The sequence below is a fragment of the Gymnodraco acuticeps genome, unplaced genomic scaffold, assembly GCF_902827175.1.
Source record: "Gymnodraco acuticeps unplaced genomic scaffold, fGymAcu1.1, whole genome shotgun sequence".
Taxonomy (NCBI): Eukaryota; Metazoa; Chordata; class Actinopteri; order Perciformes; family Bathydraconidae; genus Gymnodraco; species Gymnodraco acuticeps.
Window position 1 is genome coordinate 3,741,058 of NW_022989748.1, and position 25,660 is coordinate 3,766,717.

General features: G+C 42.4%; 1 protein-coding gene across 1 annotated transcript in view; it reads left to right on the forward strand.

Annotated features, from left to right (window-relative positions):
- LOC117559180 (adhesion G protein-coupled receptor L3-like) overlaps window positions 1–25,660 on the forward strand; it is a 232,893-nt gene that overhangs the window by 10,436 nt on the left and 196,797 nt on the right. The window contains 1 exon segment of the mRNA XM_034235900.1: window positions 12,477–12,540. The gene's annotated coding sequence lies outside the window, so the exon portion shown is untranslated.

Consider the following 25,660-nt stretch of genomic DNA (forward strand, 5'->3'; position numbering starts at 1 on the left):
CTTTTCCCCTCAATTTAGCCCTCTTGACTCTGAGCACACTACCTCCATCTGACGGGGACTTTTGGATTGGAAAGTCTGTCGTAGCCACTTTTAATTATACTGGCAGTAAAGGATGAAACTGAGCGGGATGAAGTGCTTTTTGTGCATCGATTTTCCTCCGGGTACATAGATGCACTGGAGAGAGGGAGAGACAATTGTAACCTCCTTGATCGCTGCACTGCAGGAAAACAAAGGGGGGGCTCCATGCAAAGGCCCTACTTTCTTTTTAGTATAATGAGAGCATGTACATCAAACCAACCTCCTCATCTAATTAGGAAATTCCATTGAATAAGAAAGCAACTCTGGAAAGAGGCTACACAGGCACTTTACCTTGATGGAGTTGTGATGGTTTCTGTGATCTGTTTGGACATCTGACAAACTTTGGCCACCCTTTGGTGTGTGTTTTTGTAACCTGGTCGACAAGGTGTTGTTGTAGATGGATCCTTTGAGCTCTCCCCTAGGGATTTCTGCCTACTCCAGGGATCTTAAGCCTTTATTTTGGCAGAATCTCACCTCACCTGGGTATCAGGAGAGTGACTGTCACCTTCACTGCCCTAAGGTCCCGGCAGGATTCCTGCAGACCATGAAAAGACGACAGCCTGGCTTTTGTTTGCTTGTTTTCAGATGACGCTTCCCCCTATTTTCCTTGAGAACTTCCTCTGGCTGCATGCTTTGCAAAGTCGCACCAGCAGATGCGACAATTCGTCATGCATAAGAAACCCCACTCCGGCTGCCATCTGTCCACTTGTGTCATTTACCATGCACCGCCAGTTTGTTGTGGTACCCATTACCCTTATACAATTTTGATGGCATGCAAAATATGCTGAACCCATCTCAAGACCTCCCAACCTCACTCTTTAAAAACTCATTCCCAACCTATGCGTGACCCAGGTAACAGAAACCAGAAAATATACGGACTGTCACCATATTTAGCCTCTGAGGCTTGTGGAAACTTTTGCCATTTAGTGGCCCGGTATACTGTTACCTCCACTGGATGGCTAGAATGAATTATTACGGCCAGTCAAACTGAAATATGACTTTCCCCGACATGATTCCTCGATGACCTAACAAATTCAACATGCCAAACCATATCAGATAAAAAAACCTAGGAGGGATTGCTTTAACTACTTTAGAAATCATGCCATATTCAGGAGCCATGTTTACCTACAATAAGAAAACTAAATCACAATGGAAATAGGCATGAAACAAATACAAGAACATCAATATTGGACTTTTTCTGTAAAATGCTTAATAATGTGGCTATGGTAAGAACAATTAGACCAATTCTAATTATTAAATGGCAATCACATTGCATTTATGTGACTGGATAGATGTATTCCTAATACTATGGACTGTAGTCGGACAAGAAATAGGAATTACACATAAAACGTCTGATAATATATCCAATTACAATAGGGGAACTGGGGCATAAGAACACTGAAACAATAAGGGAATAAGGTGTTTAACCAACCAAAGAACATCAATATTGTACTAGTCTGCAAAACACTCCTTTGGAGAAAGCAACATTATCGTGTTGTTGTAGTTACCCTAAATGTTGGAACAACACCTGCATTGTGAGCTCTGGATTCTCTAATATGGACATTGGGATGAATGTGTGCCAATGTCTCTGCTCTTGTTGTAGCTGCTTCAAAGATCCCACCCCATTAGTATGCAGCTCCTGTTTCAGCTGAACATCGAGCGCTGGTAACCACAGCACACTGCTGCTCACCAGTATGATTGTTTCTGGTTTCTTCTCCCACCCCCACCCCATCTTTTATTCCCTCTTTCATAGCGGCAGTCCCCCTTTTCCACTTGCATTGCAGTTCCCAGTTCAGATTGACATTTCTGGTGACTTGGAGGTGGGATTTGAGGTGCTTTAAGAGTGAAGCATAAAGGTTATCCATACTTTGTTCTGTACAGCAGCAACAGCATATACTGGAGAAGAGAGGTGGACAAAGTACTAGTAGAAAAAGCGTTGAAATACTCTATTAGAAATAAAAGACCTGTGAGATACAGGGATGAGATACGGTCTTGGGTGGAAATGTCAGATTATTTGACTAATGTGAATCTTGAAATATTTACATTTCTTAATTTTCCAAATGCTTCTTCTTTCTGACATTGTGTGGCCTTGCATCAGCAATGCTAGTTTCTCCAACTATTCATTCACTTCAATCACATATGCTCATTGCAGGTGACCTGATGGCAATCTCTCTCTGTGTTCAGGAAGAATTGAACACATTTTCACAGCCTATATTGCAACATTAAAGCAGCCACATGCCTTCACCTCAGCCACTAACATGAAATAATGTAGTGCAGGCTCACAGTGATAGAAAGATGCCTATCATTCTTTTGCAGAGCTTTTACTCCCCTCTGGGCGACGTGTTTAATATGACTCCACAAATGTGATTTAGTGGGCAGATAGCCTCGGGATTCAGAGGTCGCTGCCTCAGAGAGGCCTCCTGTGTGTATGTGGCACCGACATATGTAGGTTAGGTTATCTTTATAGCGAAAGAATCCTAACAGAAAAGCTACAACCACCAAGGGCAGAACACATTTACATTTTTCCAGATTATTTCACAATGTCCAGCAGTTTCTTCCATCCTTATTTCCTGAAAGCATTCTATTTCCGAACATCAAATTCACGTTACATTTTTTCCTTCTTCTCTCATCCCTGCCCTTTCTATATTCATCCTCCATTCAATTACTTTTCTGTTTCAGCAGAGGCTCGGTCTATACTATATTGCTCTGCGATGCGTGGTGATACCCCACAGATTTATGTTGGAGCTGAAGGATGGCTGTCCAATTTTCTGCATGGATAGCAGAGCCGGTGGCATTGTGTGTGTTTTAGAGCTCTTGTCAGATGTGCGTTAAGGACGTATGGAGCACACAGCCATGTAATTCTTCCAGACAGTGGCCATTTCTGTCACATCCTGCCATTAGCTTGTGTATCGCAGTGATTTGCGGTGTGTGTCTTTCTCTGTGTGTCTGTGTGTGTGTGTGTGTAAATATATTCTTGCGGCTATATTTGAAACTATTATTTAGTAACTGTGGGAATGAGCATCTTTCTTTCTTGTAAAAGGAGAATCAGAATCATTAGCCATTGGTCTTTTTTTCTTTATTTTATAAAAGGGGCAAATGTTCTTTCTCCTTCTTTAATAGTTCTTAAATAGCAGACTTTATCATTGTAGGGTTGACAGGCCGCATTGGTTTCCTTTCAAATCCAATGGGATTTCTCCATTGGATTTAGGATTATTGCAGAAGACAATCTCTGTGGCAAACAAATGTTTATGGTAATTACACGTTTTGTGCAGCAGGATCATCTCCCCATATGAACACCACTTTATATTTATTTTAAGTAAAAAGCTAACATTGGGCTATAAAGAAACTACAGCATGATTGGTCACATAACTTCGCGTCACTGCCACTAAGCTAAAGGTGGCTAATGTTGGGCTTAATGACATTTAGTAGTGTCATTTAGACCCTTAGCGTCTAAAGTGTGGGATATTTATTTATTTATTTTACAAACTGTTATTCGCCTAATAAGCCCTATACCTCCATTAAACCAAATGTTTAGCCTCTATATCCAAGTTGTGTTTCAGAAGTCAAATCTGCAGGCAACCTCAATCTGTCACAGCAGTAGACGTCTGTGCAGCATGGGGTCACAGCCCAATACTGTGCTGATGCAGTTATAGTTGTGTCTTTCTTTGTAGTCACACTGAAAGGTTGACGTGCCCCCAGCTGACTGCCCCCTCCTCACAGGGGTCCTGCGATATCTCGCTTGTCTCCTTCCAGGCCTGAATGGGCACATTGTGCTGCTTGCTGCAGACCACTGGGTCCTCCACACACACCTGTCAGGCCATGTCCTTGGCGCCTTGGGTGCTGAGACACTCCAGAGCCCCCCGCTTCACACATGGTTATTGAACCCTGCACACACACACACACACACACACCTAAAAGCAGCCGTATATGAAGAAATAAACACATGTGGTTACGCTGTTAAGACACAGAGACATACACAATTGAATTTCACATAAACACATGCATACACACACTCTTTCACACACTTTATTGGAAAAACACCTCTCTTTCCCCATGCCAAGGTTTGATTCAGTGTGCAGGTCGGCCTTAGAACTCAGAGGGTCAAGTTCCATATTTGTCAGGGTGGGGGGGCACAGGCCGGCACATGGAAACAGGATTGAGAAGTAAACTAGCGAAACTCGATCCACTGCCTCAATCAGCTGCACATTTTCTGTTTGAGAGTCGAGAGGGGAACCTATGAGTGTTCCACATTAGAGCTGAAATCATAACCAACAACTTATTGTAATCAATTCATAATCTTTAAGCCAAAACAGTTGCATGATTAAACTATTTAGTAGAAAATAAATGGCAAACATGTCAGTTAATAAATCATTGTAGTTGCTTTTTTAGAAAACCTTGTTGGAGATTTAATGTGAACATTAGCTTTTAGTTAGTACTTTTGGGTTTATAATCATTACTCATAATTTAAGACATTTGAGTCAAGTTATTGTTATCGTTTTTCTTTATTTAAATCAAATCAATCCCATACAACTGTTTCTTGATATTGATTGATTTATATTTGATTTAAGGCAGATGCTATTTGCACCCGGGTACCCGTAGCTAACAATGCTATTTACACCCGGGTGTCCATAGCTAACAATGCTATTTGCACCCTGGTGTCCATAGCTAACAATGCTATTTACACCCTGGTGTCCATAGCTAACAATGCTATTTACACCCTGGTGTCCATAGCTAACAATGCTATTTACACCCTGGTGTCCATAGCTAACAATGCTATTTACACCCTGGTGTCTGTAGCTAACAATGCTATTTACACCCTGGTGTCTGTAGCTAACAATGCTATTTGCACCTTGATGTCCGTAGCTAACAATGTTATTTACACCCTGGTGTCCGTAGGTAACAATGCTATTTGCACCCAGGCTACACATTAGATACTGTTTTGGGTGTATAGGTATTTATGGAAATGTTTCTTTGATGACTTCATTGCCTTGTGCTGCTGGGTCAAATTGTAGTTCCCCTATGGTGGATGTATAAAGACTAGGGCGTCAGTCGATTAACATATGTAATCGCGATTAATCGCATGATTGTCCATAGTTAATCGCGATTAATCGCAAATTAATCGCACATTTTTGATCTGTTCTAAATGTACCTTAGAGGAATATTTAAGTTTTTAATACTCTTATCAACATATGAGTGGACAAATATGCTTTATGCTAATGTTTATTATCATTTGAACAAGGACAAATATTCTCATGAATATTAAACACAACAACCTCTGAACATTACAAATATTCGCCTCAATTCAACCTGGAACCTCTCATACAATACAGTGTGTTGTGTGTGTGTGTGTGTGTGTGTGTGTGTGTGTGTGTGTGTGTGTGTGTGTGTGTGTGTGTGTGTGTGTGTGTGTGTGTGTGTGTGTGTGTGTGTGTGTGTGTGTGTGTGTGTGTGTGTGTGTGTGTGTGTGTGTGTGTGTGTGTGTGTGTGTGTGTGTGTGTGTGTGTGTGTGTGTGTGTGTGTGATCGATCGATCGAGCTATGTGCAACTCAAGGCATATGCTCGAACGGGAGCTGCCTGGACGCTGCAATCATGTTGCTCGCACTATCGAAAGCGCGAAATGTCGCTCCTCTGTTTTCATTTAAACAGCTCCTTATATCCGTTAGCGCAGCTAGCTAGCACCAGATGCTAACAACAACAATGCACGTAAGGTCTCTCTCTCGCTCGCTCGGGCCACACATACACACACCCTCCCGGTCCTCCCAATAGCCAGTCGGTGCCTGCCGGTGAGCGTGGAAGTGTGGTCTGCCACAAGCGGGCGGCAGGAGCGGGGCTGTCAGCATCAGCTTGTAGATGGTATTTTAAACTCGATGCGCTCTGAAACTACGGGGCGGCCGAGGAAAAAAAATACACATGCGTTAATCGCGTTAAAATAATTAGTGGCGTCAATTTTTTTTTGCGTTAACGCGTTATTAACGTGTTAACTTGACAGCCCTAATAAAGACACATCTTTAGCTATTTACACCCGGGTGTTGTACTGTATGCATCTCTTCTTGCTCTTTCTGCCATTGCTTGGTTAGGTTACCTGAACATCAGGGACAAAACACACCTGTGATATATTGTGAACATGGCTGTAAGGTATGTCCCACAGACCCCCCTGATGAAAAGGGGCTAATTAATCTGCCCAACACTCGGAAAGAAGTTATGAGACGTGATGAATTTTAGTATGTTTATTTACAAAATACCACAACAGTAAACAGTGACTAAAAAGCAATGATATAATTGTGCCCCGATCAGTCTATTTAATATGTAGCCCCTGAGGCTCTTCATGTGGTCCAGCAGCAGAAATATCATTGAATCAATACAAACATAATACATTTATTAATCCTGTTTTGATATTCTTTCAAGTCTTCCTCTCTCTGAGCACGTCTCTATGGCCTTGGCCGGTTACTCTCAGTGGAACAAATGTACCTCTACGTGTGGCGTTAGCATCACAGGAAAATGCTAAATGGCTCATTCTGAATGCACACAGCGTGCACCCTCGTGAAGGACCTATGGTGTCTAGTCCCACTACTGTCACCCATACAATTTTCCTCTCTATTGACTTTTATGTTGTGCTGCAAGGTTGGTCGTGGTGGTGGGGAATATGTATGTGTTGCAGATAAAGATGAGGCAGTTTATCATAATGATATTCCCCTGCAGGCAAACAGCAGAGGGGAACATTTCCACAAGAGCGTTTGACAGCTTGTTTTTGACGACACATTTCATGCATTTAGTATTATGGTCTATAGACGTAAAGCTTTTTTTAAAATGTGACTGTGAGCCGGGATATCCGTGAGATCATGTGAAATCTGGTCCTGGCTTTAGAAGCAATCTTGAAGAAAACATGATATTTGCATAAATATTCAAACACATGAGCTTGCATACACCAACCAATGAACAATTTAAATGAGGTACGACCCTAGCTGAATGCATTATACTGGAGACCATGTGTGTGTTCAGCACTTCTCTCTTTTATGTTTCCACAGACAAATGGACAAAAACATGAATACACATGCGTTAGCTACATCATTTTCCAATTAAGGCCAACTAGAGCCCTTGTATCGGGTAGTCTTAGGGGTAAGAGCTGCATTGTTTGGTGTCTCTTATCAACACTTCTCATTTGTATGCCGAAACAGAGTAAGAGAGAGAAATGGGGACTCTGGGAAAACATGGAAATATGATACTGTAGATGGAAATAAATATAAGGAAAATATCTACGGGAGTGTGCGCTGAGAAAATGAAGAGTGTACTGACACTAAAGAATGAGGAAGTAATATGTAAGAATGCATTGTCTTGCTGCAGGTGCCAGCAGCCCCAGTCTATTGTTATCTGCTTCCCTGAATTGAATGTGACCCTGGGGGGTGAGGATGCTGCCCATGCATTATAAATGCTGCCCATTGACTTTCATTGGAAAGCCTCCCCTTCCCTCTCGATGAACTGACTGGCTTTGATTACTTAACTGATAATAGCAGAGCAAAGTAATTAGTGTTACATTTACATGAACAGAGGTCTTGTTTGTATTCACACTTTGATGCAGTGCAACACAGTTGTTGGAAACATACCAAAAATGTAAGTTGTATCTTATTTTCGCAATGTTATCTCATGATTCCTTTTAATATTATTGCAGATTTGCTGTAAGCTAGCTAGCTAACGTACAATTATGAAACAGTCTAACTCTGAAGCTGCAGCGCCATTCTCCGAATGGATGTGTTTGGGTTGTTGTAGCGCATTGGCCCCCGTCACCATAGTGATGAGTTGTTCACTGTGGATTTGTTTAATACATTCATATTTCTCCTCACAGTGTGTAATAGTACATTTGCTGAAAGTTATGGTTTGTTATACTAGAAGTGCAGTTTACCCGAGGGTGCAAAGACAGCCTTTATTCAGCCTGCTATTTCTCTCTGAGAGCAGCTCATTGGAGTAATCTGTAGTGGAATAACAGTACTACACTCAGGAGTATGTAGGTTACTGATTCAAGGTTGCCTCCTCTTGTAAAGAGATTTAAATACGTTTTCTGCTCATTAGCCATATCTGCTGTGCCTTTAGCCTCTGCACACACAGGCCTGCTGTCAGTTACAGTGTCACCATCGCCGGGTCATTTAGTTTAAAGCCCTGCTCTGCCGATTACAGCTTTTGTTGTGAGCGGCCGTGACTACTGTAACGCGGGTGTTTGGGTCAGCGCTGGGCACAATAGCTTAGTTACTCTCGCTGACTTCCCCACTATTGCCTCTCTCTCTCTTTCTCAGCACATTTTCCACTTGGCTGATAAAATAAGCCACTCTTTGATGAGCTTTCGGCGGGCCACGGTGCTGTGCCTCAGTAAATGCTTTTTCAGAGACACACCAGGCTGTCGGCTCGGATCAGTCATACAGTGGCTGCATGCATGCACCTCGCTCCTGTTTGGTCTTTTGTCTCCTCGTACCTGATTTTTGGACACACATGATAAGCTGGTGCTAGAGCTGCTAATGTATTTCAAGAATGCCCACAACTTTTTAGCCTTGAGGCAGGAAAACTATTGTCACTCCTGCCCTGTTTCTCTTCACCTGGTCAAATTCAGGCTCCTGTACTTTCCATCATGATTAGCTTGAAACAACATGAAGTCAGAAGTTAGATAACCAGCAGCTGCAGAGAAGCAGATGGTAAGTGCAGACAATTAAATCAACTGCAAATAGATGGGGTGGGCATCCTGTAGAGCTGCACAATATGAGTCAAAGATGCGATGACATTGAATATTGCGATAACAATATCATTCTGCTGCTTCTAATACATTTCTAAACTTGTTCTATTGAAAAAAGGTAAAGATATTATTTCCAACATTCATTTATCGTACAAATTGAGCATTTATCTGAACAGAAAAGGTACAAATAATAATAGTTCAGAGATACAGTGCTTTGCACACTGTGCCACAATGAATCACTTTCAGGGTGTGAAGTCAAATTTGTGTGGAAGTTCATGGCAGGGAAAGCAGGACAACCAGCCTGTGTTTCATCACTTTGTCATTTAGAAAACAGAGAACAGTACTGTGATGCAACATCTGAAGAATAAGTAGAGAAGAGGGCCAAAGGCAAACTTTTCAAACAATTGTTTTTGTGTTAATGCTGCTTTAGACACTACCTTTTTATACATGTCTGCAAAAGGGAGTCATTTACTTGCAGATAAAGACAAGGCAACAACACTCGTCACTATGTCTGAAGTAATACTGGCATTTTTGTCCATGCCTGCAGCATTTTACATTAAACGATTTTTGAAAAATACTTTTAATGGCCTTTAGAAGCATGTTGATGTTGTCTTCATACAAAAACGTAATCAATGATATAAAGATTTGTCTCAAGTTTTGGATGATGCTTTGTACACTCACATTATAGTTGATAGCATAAATGAAGGCCTCTAGCTCAACTCATGGGAGGTAAATACTATTATTTGGTTGCAATATTTCTCAGATGAATACCAGATATTCCCCCCAAATTGTTGATCTCTGTGTTGTTGCATTGAAACTCAAAACATTCCTGAATAGCTCCACATTTCTGCTATATCAGTGACCGCAATATCTCAGTGTCACATCAGGTCCTCCTACCGAGGACTTCAATAGAGCTGAGTAACTCTGGTATGAACATCCGAGAGGATTATGGCGCATTTCCACTGCAGCGGGTAGCCCCGTTTAAGCGGCCTCAAGCGGCCTCAAGCGGCCAGGCCAGTTTTTGGTGGCCTTTCCATATAGCATAGCGCCGGCTAGCGGGTACTTTTTCCCTCTTTTTCCGGCCCCATAAAATCGTGGTTCTATCAGGCCAGGGCTGAACTAGTGACGTCAACACTCTCGACTGCTGATTGGTCAGAGAGAATCGTCACAAGATCGCGCGCGAGATCATCCCTAGCGTCGCATATATATATCTAGAAGCAAGCTTGCAGCATTTTTATACACGGAGGAGCTACAAAAATGGCAACGTCAAAGAAAAGCACACCGTGGTCGACCGAGGAGGTGACGACGTTCCTACATCTCATTGGGGATGATACAATCCAGCGGGAGCTCGACGGAACAACTCAAAATGTGCCCCGCCTACACTGCGTTGCTAGTACCCCAGGTCCTAAACTGTAATGGAAATGCGCCACGGCCTTGGACGGCCAGCGAGGACGCTTAGGGACGCTTAAACGGGGCTACCCCGCTGCAGTGGAAATGTGCCATAAGAGTGCATGGTCTACATTTCTCTGGCCCTCAACTCATTGAAGATATTTAGGAATCTTCATCTGCCGCCATAACTTCCACACAGATTTGTATTAGAAGATAACAGATGTATATGTTCCTGCTCCGTCAGAGAAGCAGTGGAGATCGCTTTTGTAATAGATCAATGTGTAACAAATAAAATGTGGTCCATAGCTGTGATTACTGAAAACTAGGTTTGGCCAAATGATGGAACATTGAACTGCCCAGAATATGATTTGTATTTGTTCTATTGTGCATGGACTTAATCTCAATGTTTGTGCTTTTAATTGTTGCAATATGCTGTGTGTTCCTCTCCAAACACGGTTGACCAAAATGAGCTTCAGAGGTTCCTTTGAATCGACCTCCGGCTTTCTGCCAGTCTCACATCTGATCAGACATGATGAAGAGCAGATTTGAAGAAGCACTTGTTCAGACGCCAAGATGATTTGGTCATAGTGTCGAGACGATTTATTTGACTCTTTTTGCTCATTTTTAAAGCATGGCCCAGTGCTACTAAAATATGTTAACAGGCCACCCTGATAGGTTAGAGTACAATCATATTTGTCCAATATCTAGTTAATTTGCATAGTATACTGTACACAGCACTACTGATTATTCTTTTTAACGTTGGCTTATTATTCATGACCCTAACCTGCTCTGTGGACGCCTCAATTACTCTGCTGCTCATCGCTGTTATGATCGCTGTTGAGATTTAATTATAAACATGTGAAGATAGTTTGCATCACAATAATGAAAGAGAGAGAGGTGGCAAGGATTTTATTTCCACTCAATACAATTGAAATGTTCCTGCGTTTATGTAGCTCATTAAATCAGCCATAATTAAAGTGAACCTGTGCACAGTGGCATCAGAGCAGTAGCAAAGGTTTGTATTGAATATGAGGAGGAAGAGAGAAAGTGGCACATGAAAAAGAAAGACGAGGCAGAGCAGGAGAGTCAAATGTGAGCGTGGGACAACGAGGCACGTTAAAGGTGACGAGGGGGGGCAGTCATCAAAATGCTAATGTTGCATGGGATATTTACTGCAGAGTGTTAATGCAGTTTAAAACGGGCTCTTTGTCCTGCAGCCCCTGTTGGGCTCTAATAAATCAGCCATTAAAAGCTGATGTGACCTGAATAGCTCTTCATACAGCCGCTCTGTCGCCCACTGCGAGGCAGACAACAGCTGAAACATTTATGAGAAGATGCCACTTAATGCTGGAAGACCCAGAACAGACTAAAATATGGTGTTTGTGTGAGGTGCCACTTTGATTACTAAGACCTCTGGCATTGATAAGTCATCTATCTTGTAGTTCTTCAGAGTTGATTTATGTCATGGTTGTGCACAGGCCCATTAAAGATGACTCTAAGTCATGATCGCAGACATTAGAAGTTCTTCCTGCCAGACTGATTTCCTTATTTATGGACACTTTTTTTTTGTAGGGATATGTTTTGCCGCAAAGCAAACATCTTATCGTGAACATTTTTACTAATATTGCAAATGTCGTATGAATCATGATATTCGAAGGGATGATGTTTGCATCCTTCTTTATAACAAATCAATTGAATGTAGGAAAAACAGATTGATTTGTGTCACGGTTGTGCACAAGCCTTGTTCAGTAATTATGTCAACAAGGAAGTTAACTTTAAGTCAGACATTCAAAGTACTTCCTGCTGAACTGTCCTGCATTTAACTTGCAATCAATATGTCAGCTGCACTAGTTTCTTTGTGTCTTAAAGAGGCCCTATTGTGCTTTTGGGTGGTATCCCCTTTCCTGTAGTGTGTTCTATTGGTTTGTGTGCATGTAGATGGTCTGCTAAGGGTACAATCCCAAAGCTCAATTCAGACGGAGTTTCTCCCAGTCTCCCCCACACACTCCCTGGAGGAGACTTCCTGTTTTAAAATAAACCTTTGAATTTAAATTGTCATATGGACAGAAATATATTTCTTGCAACATTCTACCCATTTGCATCACACATGAATAAAAATGAGCAAATATAAAGACATTTTCAACAGTCTGCAGCATCGTAACATTTCATTTATTCATGAGATTTCATCGCATATGTTGCCTTTATTATCTATTACACCTCTTCCGTTGTGAAGATGTGATGTTGTTCATCATGTTTTACTGAAACAAACCTTCTTCCTCTCTGTTTCCTTCAGGATCGAGCATGCTTTGACTATCTGGAATGTGATATTGTGCGGAGAACACTCAAGAAGCAACAAGGTATGTCACTTATTTTGATTGAACATCTCTGAGGACATGCCCCCCCTCGATGCAGAGCAGTAATGAAGGGCATTCATGTGGTCCAATCATGCGGCTTCTTCGTTGTGTGCTATGGGATGTTTATGAAAATGATTCATGAGAGGTACTCCTTTCAGTATGCAAATCTGTGGGACGTCACTCTGAGCCTTTTCATTTCTGCCGCCAGCGATGAGGAGGGGTTTTTGGTCGGTAACCATACGGATCCGTGTTTGGATTTCATTCCCTGATGCAAATGATGTTTTCAGTGTAATCATGCAAAAGCACAGCTGGCTTCCATTCCTCTAAACCTCGAGTCTCTTGCTTTGTACACACACATACACACACACACACACACACACACACACACACACACACACACACACACACACACACACACACACACACACACACAACACACACACACACACACACACACACACAACACACCTCATGACCACAGACACCTCCACGCACCAAGATTATTTTCCTCTGTCATTGTTGTCTTCTGCAGCCCTGTGCTTGCTCTCTGCTGCTGCCACTTATCCTCTTCCCCTTTCCCTCTCTCACATGCCAGCTGACGCCCTCCTCTCCTAGTCCTGTCGATACACACACACACACACACACACACACACACACACACACACACACACACACACACACACACACACACACACACACACACACACACACACACTTCATTCCACATTCAATGGAGTCACTAGCCTCACCGCCTGCTGTGGTGAGCCTGGATTGAATCCAATTAGGGAGATTGTTTACCCTCCTGAGTTTACTGGTGGGCTCCTCCTCTCCCTCCCTCCCTCACACACACACAAACAAACACACACACCATCCACTTTCCCCTACATCTAACTCAATACTTTCCTCTTTCCCCGCTGCAGTGCAGATTATTTCATGTTCATATTTCCCTCTCGAGCCCTTGTTGATATTATTTTACAACACTATGCAAAAAGATTAATGCATGAAACCCAGTGCGGTGTCATATCACCTTTTTGATGAGGCCTCTGGGACTCATATCCTCTATATGATGGGACGGGAGATTTCAGAGGTGAGTAATTGGGAACTATAATCCCAGAAACTACACACACATCCCAGGATTATCCCTGTTTTTAGAATTAATTTCCCAATTCCCTTGCACAAAGAAAGGACAGTAAATGTTGCTGACATAGGAGTAATGGTCACATTAGTTGCAAGGTGAAAATAGAGTAGTGCTGTCATCTAAATAACATTGAGAGCAGCGGGCGATATCTGCGCGTGGCGCTTGCTCGTGCTTTTCCGATACAAGGCGTAAATCTGCTGCAGACATAATGGCCTTGCTCTCTTTTCCTGCAGAAACACCCGCTGCTTCCCTGCAGATGTCCCGCTGTGTGACTGTGTACCGCTGCTGCTCAGAAATCAGATACTGTATTAGGGCTGAAAGGTGTCAAATGAATTAAAAGCTGCGGATTGCTTTGATGATAAATATCCTAATGCAGCCCAGAATGGAGTTACTGCCTTCATTTGACGCACCTTGTTTTGCTTAATGTGTCATCTACTTCAGAGAGGAGGAAAACAATATTTTGATATGGTACTATGGATCAAAGGGTTAGGCAGGATAGGACGTAATTAAGATGTGAAAGATATGTTTTTTGAATATCCAGAGTGTCTTAACCCTTAGCTCCTCTTCCGAATGCTTTGCATACCCATCCTGGCCTCAGGCGTTCAGGTTAGTTTGACCATAATGTCCTGTGATGGCATGAGTTTGGTTCTGTTATCTTAAAGCCCTGCAGTCTGTTTGCACAGTGAGATCCTGCCGGGGCTTGATGCAAAGCGTTTCATTTGAATGGAGAGGGAGGGAGTGAAGTCTTTTTGGCCGTTGTCAGCAGTGTTCCTGACTTTGTGCAGCTTTTGTTGTTGTGTTGCTGTTTCTGGGGAAACTAGACGGGCTCGGGGAGACCGGACAAGGCAGCAGAACCCTCTAAATAACCACATTATTTCAATGGCACACATTGCTGGTAATGTGTGCCCCTCTAAACTGTTGTCTTAACAACTGTTGGATACTTGCTCAGACATGTTGGTGGTCCCAAAAGACAGAGAGTTCGCGGGGACATTCACGTCCTTAGTTTTGAGCGGCTCTAAAGGAATCACTGTTGTTGAGGGGGATATATAGATGTGTGTGGTTTTAAATGGTCATTAGACTGCTTCTCCAGTCTTTACAACCCCTCATCGTGCCTTTTACATATACAAGTCAGCATTCACACACATTCATACAGAGGGGCCACCTGCTTAGGGAGACTAACATTCATGCACATGTCAGCAGGCATGTACATGTGTATTAAATGAACGCTGTTAAATGTGATGTTTACAGAGATGCACTTCAACATTCTGCACCTCCTCCAATGCAATATTCATGTATTCAGTGACCCTGCATTAACTGCATTATCGTCGTTAAATGCAGCCTTGCATTTTTAAATCCTGTAAATTGTGTATCTCACTTAGGAATATTAATATTCAGTGCTAAGAGAGGATTTCACACGCACACACAAGTGTAACAATTCAGCTGGAGATGATTTAAAAGTTAACAGAGGTTTGGGGAAATTAACCTTTTCTTTCCAGAGAGTTTGGCTCACCTTTGTCTGTTTAATGAATGTTTATGTACAACACAATCAGCCCACCAGTTATAGGTGTCAACCTGCATGCATTATCTCTGCTGTTTGCCAGGGAAATCCCACAATTAAGCCCCGCAAAGAAAAACTTCTGCATGTTTTTGAAGTGCTGGTAGATTAGCTTTGGACAGAGTCATGCTAACCTAAACAAACACAATGTAGCTGAAACATTTAACACATAGGTGGGAAAATGTAATTCCTTTAATAATGATGATTATGATGCGTTTATTTAAAAATACACTTTTTTCTTCTGTAACTGTTCTGAAAGACAAACAGAGCCTAGAACAGGACTGAAATGCAGTTCCATCAAAAAGGTGCCCAGTGCCTGAAAACTGCGACCATTGGTGCGCAAATCCAAGTTTAAGTAGTAACTGAATTGTGTAATGTGGTAACTAGATGTCAGAGAGAAGAGAGTGAAGCCTGAACATTGTTATTCCAGTGTCACTGTCTCCTCAGTCCCAGAGGGCGATGCAGGTGAATGCTTCACGAGGCTGGATATGTAGAGACTCTTCCTCATGCTGTGCCCTCAAAGTGTGACAGAGAAATATACGGTGAATTTGAACGGAGGTATTTCAGGATGAGACGGGGTTTGTAGGATGTTAGGACAAGAGTGTTCTCCTGATACCTGCCCTGACAGTTTGTGTGTCTTAATAAAACAACATCCTGACAGCCCAGCAGCATCTTCCTCTTCCTCCTGTATCCCCTCCTCACCCTGACCGTCTATGCCGACGTTAACGAATAGTACGATCTGTTGATGACAATTAAATCCTGCTTACGCTGCACTGATATCATCTGACATGACAGAAGAGTCCAAAGCAGCCCTCATTTGAAAGACACTAATGCTATGTGAGCTCCGAGGCATTCTGTTCGAGATATGATGAGTGGAGATCTCCATTTGCAGCTGCACACTGATTTGGAGGAAGCTTCAGACATGTTTCAAGTCCAGGGAGATGAGCCTCTAACCGGCAGAGTTCTTCCTCTTTGGTGTCTCGTTTGAACTGCGTGTGCACCCTGTCCAAGGCTTTAGCTGCAGCGAGGTGTGCGGCTCTAATCAGCCGTGTTTGATGTGCAGAGGCTTTACAGAGGAACCCGAGATCTCTCAGGACATTAAGGGTAGAGGAGAGGAAGAGATTACTGCTGGTCTTTTTATAGAGGATCACTCCTCCATCTTGCCCTTTTTAGCTCACTCATTAGTTCTCGCTCCCCCCCCCTGGACACTGATTCTGTCTCTCAACAACACCAAGGCCACTTCCTTCACTTTGGCTACAAACCTGTCTGGCTCGTAGCTGAATATGACTCAGAAGGTTTGTGTGGTCCTCTCATTCTGGCAGGTATGGAAAAACATGAGCCCAGGAGAAGTGACAGAGACGGATGAATAATAATTGCACATGCTTTCCTTTGTGGAGGCTGAGGAGGCCGTGACATGCCCTTTCTTCGTTTTCCTCTTCCATTTCCCTCCCTCCCTTTTGGCTAGTACCTGTGAAATCAGACATCCCTCTGTGCCCGTAAAAAAATAACCCACATGCTACCACTCTGCAAGTGGCTGTCGGGGGTTCAGCGGCTGACAAGCAGCGCGCACGTCGAGTTAATCAGAAGTTGTCAACTCGGAGCTGCGTCTGCTCTGACTGTGTGTTGTGTGTTCGCTCTGCTCCGTTATAGCTTTGGCTGCAGTGTAGGTGTGCTAATGGCCTCTTTATCAACAGGGATCATTAAATAATGCCCTGCGACTGCATATTTGGCAGCAAAATTGTTGTTTAGCAGAGGAAAATGGAGACACAGGTAGATAATGGGTGATTGTTGTGTCTGCTAGCCCAGTTTAGTGATGGAGCACTTTCATACACCTTCATGACCTCTTATGATTATACATCATTTTCAAGTACATTGGCCGCTGTTCCTTTTTACATATTCCCAGATGGTTTATGAAAATGTAATTTGCATATTTGCTCTTACATATGCATGCTTTGCTCCTTCGCCCCTCCGCGGGGAAGCGCCTGTCTTATAAAAACACGAGCAGAGGAGTTATTGATTTGCATCTGTTTATATGGGTGAAGCAGCGAGCTCCTCCCTGCTGTCGGTGTGCATGTGAGGATCCCAAAGGTGCCATCACACCCGTCTGTCCTTTTTACGGTGGCTCTAAAGCGCGGACGGGGGATGCAATCTGTTCCCGCCCTCCCTTGAGTTTTATTTACATCCGCGGCCTGGCAATAAAGGCTGCAATTTATGACTTACTTTTTAATTAGAAATAATGTCTTGTAGAGTTTAAGTGATGGATGGTTCAATCAATATATAGACTGCGGCTGAGCCCGGTGATGAACGCGGTTATTGACAGCCTGCAGAGTAGCCTAACTTAACACTTTGTCTCTCAGAGAAATATGTCGTGTTTTGTTTGGCCGTGGAAACTTTCTTCATTCTTCCTCTTTCCATCTTACTGTCTCCAGCTCCTCCGTCAACACTTTTTCTCAACAGCCAATGTTTTTTCCCGGATGAATCAACCTCCCCTGTCAAGCTGCATTTAGGCAATTACTTCACCTCAGTGAAAGCCCATTGTGTAGCGTGCCACGTTCACTCAGGTTAAAATGAAATAAAGGCTGCAGTAGAGTACTGTGATAAGTTGAGGAAATGTAATTCTCAAATAGCTAGAGATTGTTTTTAAATGGGGAAAGCAATTCCTTTTAGAGGAAAAAGGGTGAGCAGAAAGGATTTTTGAGTAGAATAATTAAATAGAAATCAAGTCAATGGGATTTGTTCCTGGCGCTGTGGAGGATTGCGTAATTCAGCAGGGATGGATTTATGGCACTTGACGACTGAAGTTCCATTTTGTCACTTGTGGCTTATTGTGAAGTGCTCAGACAGGAATATGCAGGACTCAGTGAGGCTTTTTAAGACCAGACAATACCAAATACCCACAGACATGGAAAATGGGTTTTAAAAATATTCATGACACTTTAAATGTTGCTAATTTAAACACAGAGGTCAAAGTTATAGTAAAAAAAAGGTATGCCTTTGCGAATATAGGACCTAAGTTTGTTCAGTTGAGGTGCCACAACTTAGTGGTTAGGTTAAGGAAAAACGCCTTATTTTGGGTTTAAATACATTGGACCGACCCATTCCATAGTAAATAAAGTTGATCATTATAGATAATAGAGTAATAGCTGCAACGTGATGCTTCATGCAGACCACCTACATCAAAGACATAATTCTTGCCAGTTCAACCGCAATACCTTTTTTTCTCATTGATTAGTGTTGCATTCACTGCCCGGTGCAGGTAGAGGTCTTCGTAATGACTCCATGCTTTGTGTTCTTGCTCTCATGAATGACATGGATCCCAAGCTATGCAGCTCTGGTCAATGGTTAATTGTTCTGCGGCAACTGAAAGCAACCAGGCTCTGTTGCAACTGACCGCGCTCCTGTAGATCCTGACCTGGGTATGTTTTCCTCCTCCACCCCCCGCCCCCCCCATGCTCATTTCCACTCTCCATTCCCTCACTGTGCTGGCATGTCTTAGCTTATCTGCCTCCTTTGTGCAACATAAGCTTGTAGATAAGCAGTATATTGGGCCGGGTTACTCATGTCTGTCTTGTTCATTCATCAGAATCCTCTAATTCCCTGCAGAAACCTTTTTCCCAGACTGCAGGTGGCCCATGTTGTAACACAGAGGGCACGCCTGATCTCTCCTGAGCAAACAGAGACATTTACTCACCACTGAAGCTTTTGTGTTCCCCACCAATGACGGTAATGCCCCGATATGTACGAGTGTACACATGACTAATCTCGGAGGTGGTGTAAAAACATGCCACTGATGGGTACGAAGCTTTAACCAAGATTAGCTATGAAGTCGGGAATCTTCCGCACCTTACTGGTGGTTGACAGATAGGTGGCATGCACAGAATAAACACAATCCCCTAACATTGGTTACCCATAAGCCCCAGAGTCCACAGGTGTTTCCAGCTGCAGGAGGCTTTCGGTTGTCTTTTTTCCGACAATGACCCAGATCTTTCAGTAATGACACATGGTACAGTAACTTAGTAAGAGAAATCCCCCGAGACTCCGTCCTGCAGGGTCACTGCAGACCAAGATCTCTGTGCTCCCCAGTTAATTAGGAATTACAACGTGGCGCGACCCTCAGTATGTTCTCCATGGTCAGAATAATGAACACCTAGAAATGGCAAGAAGGAAAACAAATGGATTTGGCTTCTGCACAAGTCATTCCATTCAGACTTTATAATTACACACAGGCATTTCTTCATGGTCTTTCAATAAGAAAGTTTAATTCATTCGATGAATGTGCAGCGATTTAAGGGCATGATGTAGTGTTGTAATTTGATTCCTATTTGACATGTGATATTTGGTAATAATCCAGTCAGGGATACACTGCGAATGTTTTTATCACTGATCAGAATAAACGCGATCATACCCAGTGCCAACGAAATCATTTGCAAACCAAGTGAACTCTCCTCGCTTTCCCTATTAATTAGATTGCTGCAATATAATAATTTCTCCTGATTGTTTAGCACCAGTCCTTAATTCTATTAAGCAACTTATCGAGTAGCATATTGAACAAATGCACAGCTTTATATTGTTTACTGTAGATCATGAGAAAGCAAGAGAAATAGACTTGTTGATGTTGTTTGGGAGGTTTTGAGCATTTATCCTTCCTGGTGAAATCTGTGTTGCCTGGTTTTTATCTAGCATTTATTTAGCATTTTCAAAATATAGAAAGTGTGCTGTTTGTGTATTGAGAGAGGAATCCAGAACAGGTGGAGCGTGGGCTCTACAGCTAAAAATACAGACCCTGAAAATTACATAAACATTTGCTGTTGAGAGAGAAATAAATCCAATTGAACCTATAATTATCATATTGCTTTTCCGCAGCAGCTGGTGCGTACACGTGTACCGCCGCTGATTTGAACATTCTCCCCGTGTATTTCCTCCCGTCTGCCATATCATAATCATTTGGCCCGGTGCCTCCGTTGGAATTGTTGCATTGTCACACCCTGAGCAGGTAGAGCGTGATGCATCTGCTCACAGACCGCATTATTTTATCAGCTGCATGAGCGGGTCACAGTGCAGTGCAGAGGGTGGTGGTGGTGTCCCCCTCCCCCGCGTCTGTCTGTGCTGGCAGCGAATACGCCCTGGTACACACCGTCCCTCGATGCAGTCTGGCAGGCGAGTGAATCATCTTCCCGTCACAGGTGGAGGAAGTACAGCAGCGGGATTGGCGATCCAAAAGGTGGCGTCTGGCCCGCTGCTCAGGAAGCTGTTTGGCTGGCGCCCGCTGGAAATGAGGATATGTCCGATATTTCCTGCATGAGAGGAAATGTAGCCATACAAGTTTGCATTTCTCTCTACCAAGAAAAAGGAGCCAGTGAGAAAAGGGATTTGAAGATGATATCAGGGTTGCACAATTTAAAAAAAGAACTAGTTTTGACAATTGCAATATTGGAGGCATTGGTGCTTTTTGCATTACAGTATTATTCACATTATCTTTGAAGGATTTGCACCCTACAAATATGTTTTTATGTCTGTGGAAAAATATTGAAAGGAGGGGATATCTCTTCACCTCCACAAAATGGTATTCAACATTTTATTACCACATATTTAGCCTTTGACAAATGGTGTGCTATTGCAATTTGAATACTGCACTAGTCCACGTTGCAATAAATTGTGTTGCCTTAGAGTAAATCCACGTTTCTAAATGCATGTATCAGCAGTCTGCTTATGTGTTGGTGCGGATCTTAGCCCTTCTGGTTTGTGTGCACTTGTATTTCTCGCAGTGTGTGTGAGTGCTTCTCCTGCACTTGGTGTGTGTGTTTGAGAGGCTGTTTCATCCGAGCTCTTGTAGGAAGGTGTTTGCGAGGGCCGCTGATCAAAGCCACGGTCCTCGGGGCCAACAAGGGCCCGGCGCGAGCAACAGATGTTTCCCTTCTCTGTTAGCGCCTCAGTTAGAGCTATCCTTATTTAACCAGAGCCGGCTAATGGCCCCCGCCGGTGTCGAATGCACCGCATCGCTTTCCTCTCCCTTTGTGTGCAGAACATGGGACAGAACAGAAAACGCCCGGGATATCTTGTTCCTCTCTAACACTCTCGTTGTGCTCCTCTGTGCCCAAAAATCCCTTTCACAGTAATTGGGTGTGAATGAAACACTTGCGCTCGCCTATTGTCTAAAGTATAGTGTTGCATTCAGGGCCGGTGGTTGAACAAGCCAAGAGAGGTGGCAGAAAACTGGGTAAGAGGAGGGGGGGTCGTAGGGAGTGTTGTGCACAGTGAAAGGGATCAAGGACAGTGTGTGTAGTAAATTAGAAATAACTGTCAGAATGATAGCTTGCTGAATGGGGCAAAAGAAGGCAAGACGAAGACCTTCAGGAACAGAAGGGGTTCTCAGACAGTTTGCAAACTGGAATACAAAGTGGACAGGCATGTTAGTTTGAAGAGAAACGGAGCTCTTCTTCATGCTGCATGCAGGAGATTGATTGAGAGATTCGGTGGGTCTAATTGTGCTGTACCATCTGCTCAAGTTACAGAAGCTGCCAGCCGTGTGACAGCTTCCAACAGGCTCACTGACGAGCAGATGTGTGCATGGGTGCTCCGTGTGTGTGCGTGTGTGTGTGTGTGTGTGTGTGTGTGTGTGTGTGTATGTGTGTGTGTGTGTGTGTGTGTGTGTGTGTGTGTGTGTGTGTGTGTGTGTGTGTGTGTGTGTGTGTGTGTGTGTGTGTGTGTGTGTGTGTGTGTTGTGTGTGTGTGTGTGTGTGTGTGTGTGTGTGTGTGTGTGTGTGTGTGTGTGTGTGTGTGTTAAAGCATGTCACGTTTTTTTATGGAATTAAGACAAGAATTCTCGCACATTGTGAAATTCCTTTTATATCATAATTAAACCCTTTTATTTGTGGCATTTTCTTCTGTATTCTGTTATTTGTTGCTGTCAGTATTGCTATTGATATAACAGCCGGACAAATGTCATTGGCACGGCACCAATTTACATAAATCAATTAGGCATTTTTTCACTTGAACAATGAAACAGATCGCCAGTGGAATCAAACAAACAAATGCTCTGCTCAAAAACAAGCATACTAATTCATCCCCGACATTCATTTGATATTCACTGAGAGGGCCGGGAGGGAATGTTTTTTTTAATACAATAAAGAAAATCCTATTTGTCAGAAAATATAAATGAATCCCCTGAGGTTCATAATTGGGGTTTTGAGGAAATGTCCAACATTTTCTTAATTGTGTGAAAAATGTAGTTGTTTGTTATTATCAATTTAACGTAATTGGGTATCACAGTATCTCAATTTACAAGTGTATCACTATATGAGCCCATTGAGAGACTATGAATTAGCATACTATCATGCTAAGACTTAAATAAGATGGACACCGCTCTCATGTGTGGTTTCTTCTCAGGAAGATTTCCAAAATGCTATTTTTCTTTTTGGAAGACATTTAACCTGAAAACTACCGTCTTCTTCCCAAACGAACAATGTCACTGTTACTAACATATTGAAATATAAGAAAGTCTTTGAATCTGGTACAAAACATCATGTTTATTATTATTTACTGGGATGCATTTTGATTAGATTAGACTTTATTTTCTGATACAAGTACACCGAAATGCAGTTTGCATCAAATCAGAAAGTGCAAGGAGTAAATAAGGTGCAGATGAGGTTACATTATATGTGGGTTTACAGAATATGCATGTGATTCATATTTGTATAAATATGAAATATATACAAATTGAAAGATAAAAAAAATAAAAAGGCCATTTTTACCGATGAGATGCAGGGTTTAAGGAGTTGAATGAAGTTGTAAAACATGCAGACGGGTAATGTGGACTAACACTTTGCTCTGTCTACCATCCCACTCTGTAGTGTATACAGCAAACAAAATGAAGCTGTTTAAAATTGGACCTCTCTATGTTGCCAAGGGGGGACAGCGGATTAGCTAATAAGGTTATTTCATTTGCATACGAAATCACTAACAAACATCCGTCTGCTGCGTGTCCATGCCAGCGGTGAGATTTAGCGTTCCTCATACTCTGTCTGATTGAAGGTACCATTAGTATTATTACTATAATGCATTACTGATAAAGGCTGAAATATGCAGATCTTATTTTATTTACATAAAAGACGCCTAAAACAGTTTTTTTTCCAAGGCTATTTAATCATTTCAAGATTTCCATTTACTGCTACTTCTAAAATCCTTCTGAACTCGGCTGTCCCCAGCGTGAAACGTTTACAGGCTTTTCATTGAGTTATCAAGCCGCAGTATCTCTAGCAAAATGAACATTACACAGAATCCTTGTAAATGTCCAACAGTGATGCAAAGCCACTAAACATGACAATAAAGTAATGGACTGTTAATTTACATGCAGAGCGAGGGATTTCACTGGTTCAGACGCTGCAGATGATGCTAACAATGTGACAGACAGCTTTGGTTCTTAAAGTTGGACACGAAATATATTTAAAGAAAGAAAAATAAGTGAAAAGTTCCGTCAGACATTGACATATTTCTGGACTTTCGTTCCTTCAGCAGCCGCGTCTCTTGCCTTTGATTTGGCCGCAGATGACAGGGGGCCGTTGGCATGTGTTTCATATTCTGCATACTCATATCCCCAAGCCCCTCCAGTCATTATTATTCAGTAGATGCACTGTTTGGCACAAGGACAAATGTTTGCATAATTTATGTGGGCCGTCATCAATTTTTGAAAAACGTCCCCGGCCTTTTCTCATGCTTTTAACTAAATAGATCAGCCTGGACGTTAAAACAGCCGCAAGGAGGAAAGCAAACTGTATTTATATCTTTACCTAAACTTTGATCCACTGCACACTTCACAGAGTATATTATGTCCAGCTCAGATACTCTTAGTATACCTGTTCCCATTGGGATTAAGAAGTGAGACTGTAAGGCATGTTCTCCTGAAGATGTCAACTGCTCAGATAAAGTATTTGGAGATGAGCATGCAGCACACTTCCTGTGGATGTTTCCCTGAGGGTTCTCAACTGAGGACTGCAGTTATTTCTGGCGTAGCACAGCTCACGGGAGGAGGTCCTCTGAGGAAAAGAGAAGAGAATTTGTCATCCCGGGAGAAAGTGCTCTGTATTTACTTTAATGAAGAAGGGGACGGTGTAAATAATGTCCCTTTTTTATTCTGAGCCTCTCCTCCTGTTGTCCATCTGTTTATCCCATAATCCCAGTTGTAGATGTTTTCTGCGCCATTGTCCCCTCCTCAGGATTTCCGCAGGACCCTGTAATCCATCTTGTGAAGGGATGGATTTCTTCTGGCTCTTTAGTTTGATATCCTAAACAGAAGGAAATCTGGTGTGTGTCTGTTAATTTGTGAATACTGTAGGCTGTGTTTAGTGGACTGCTGTATCTGGAGGAAAATGGGGAGATTGAATAGATTTTTGGCTCCTCTGCTTGAGCTTCCAGTTTCTGCTGATTGAGTTCAAATGTAATACTTATATAATAATAATGTCTTTTTGTACTCCTTAATCTGCTGCATGGAATCCTAGGTACTTACTAAAAGACATTTCTAATCTACGAAAATGTGATTATGTTTTTTTTTCTTCTTCTATCTGGTTATATTTGGGGTAGCTTTTTATATAAAAGAATTATTATATAAGCTGTATTTGGATAAGCATCTTGGGATGATGATGATTATTTCTCTTCATATTTGACATTTAATCAATCATCCTGACTTCTGCAACAATCCACTTATCATTTTTAGTAGTGGAAGCCAAAAAAAAGTATTTCAGTAACAATTTAGATGACATGAGCAATGTTTCCATGCAGACCGAGCTCATCAGATCACATTATGTTTCTCTCCATGCAGACTTAGTGTTTCCGTTTAAACCTGCTGTTTGCATCTGTGTGCAAGCAATCAATAAGCAGCAGAGTGTGTAATCTGCATGATGACTGCTGTGGAGAAGACAGAAAAGTGCAGACATGGGAGGAAGTTATTGCCCTTTTGACCTTCAAAGATATGATATGGGAGGATAAATACAATCGGAATTCATTGACTTTCACCGTGCTTAATAACAGCTTGACTCTGCACAGAGAAATGCAGTGCAACCATGCAGGAATATTTTTAAAAAGGCTCACCACTTATGTTCTTTTCCAATCTCATATTTGTTCTAAAGGAAAACAGATCGATGTGCTTCACTTGGTTAGGGGACTCGGGGGATTTATTACTCGCCAGTGACAAGCCGCTCCGAATCCCGGACTCAGAGAAATACATCAGATGTGTCTCGCTACATAACATGACCTCCAGGAGCCGGGGACATTTGAATACATACATATTAAAGGTCCCATGTCATGGCCATTTCCACTGATCATAATTCCATTGTTGAGGTCTACTAGAATAGATTTATACTGTGCAATTTTCCAAACTCACATTGGTTTCGCATACAGCATCTCTGTAAACTACGTGTATTCACTCTCTCCACTAA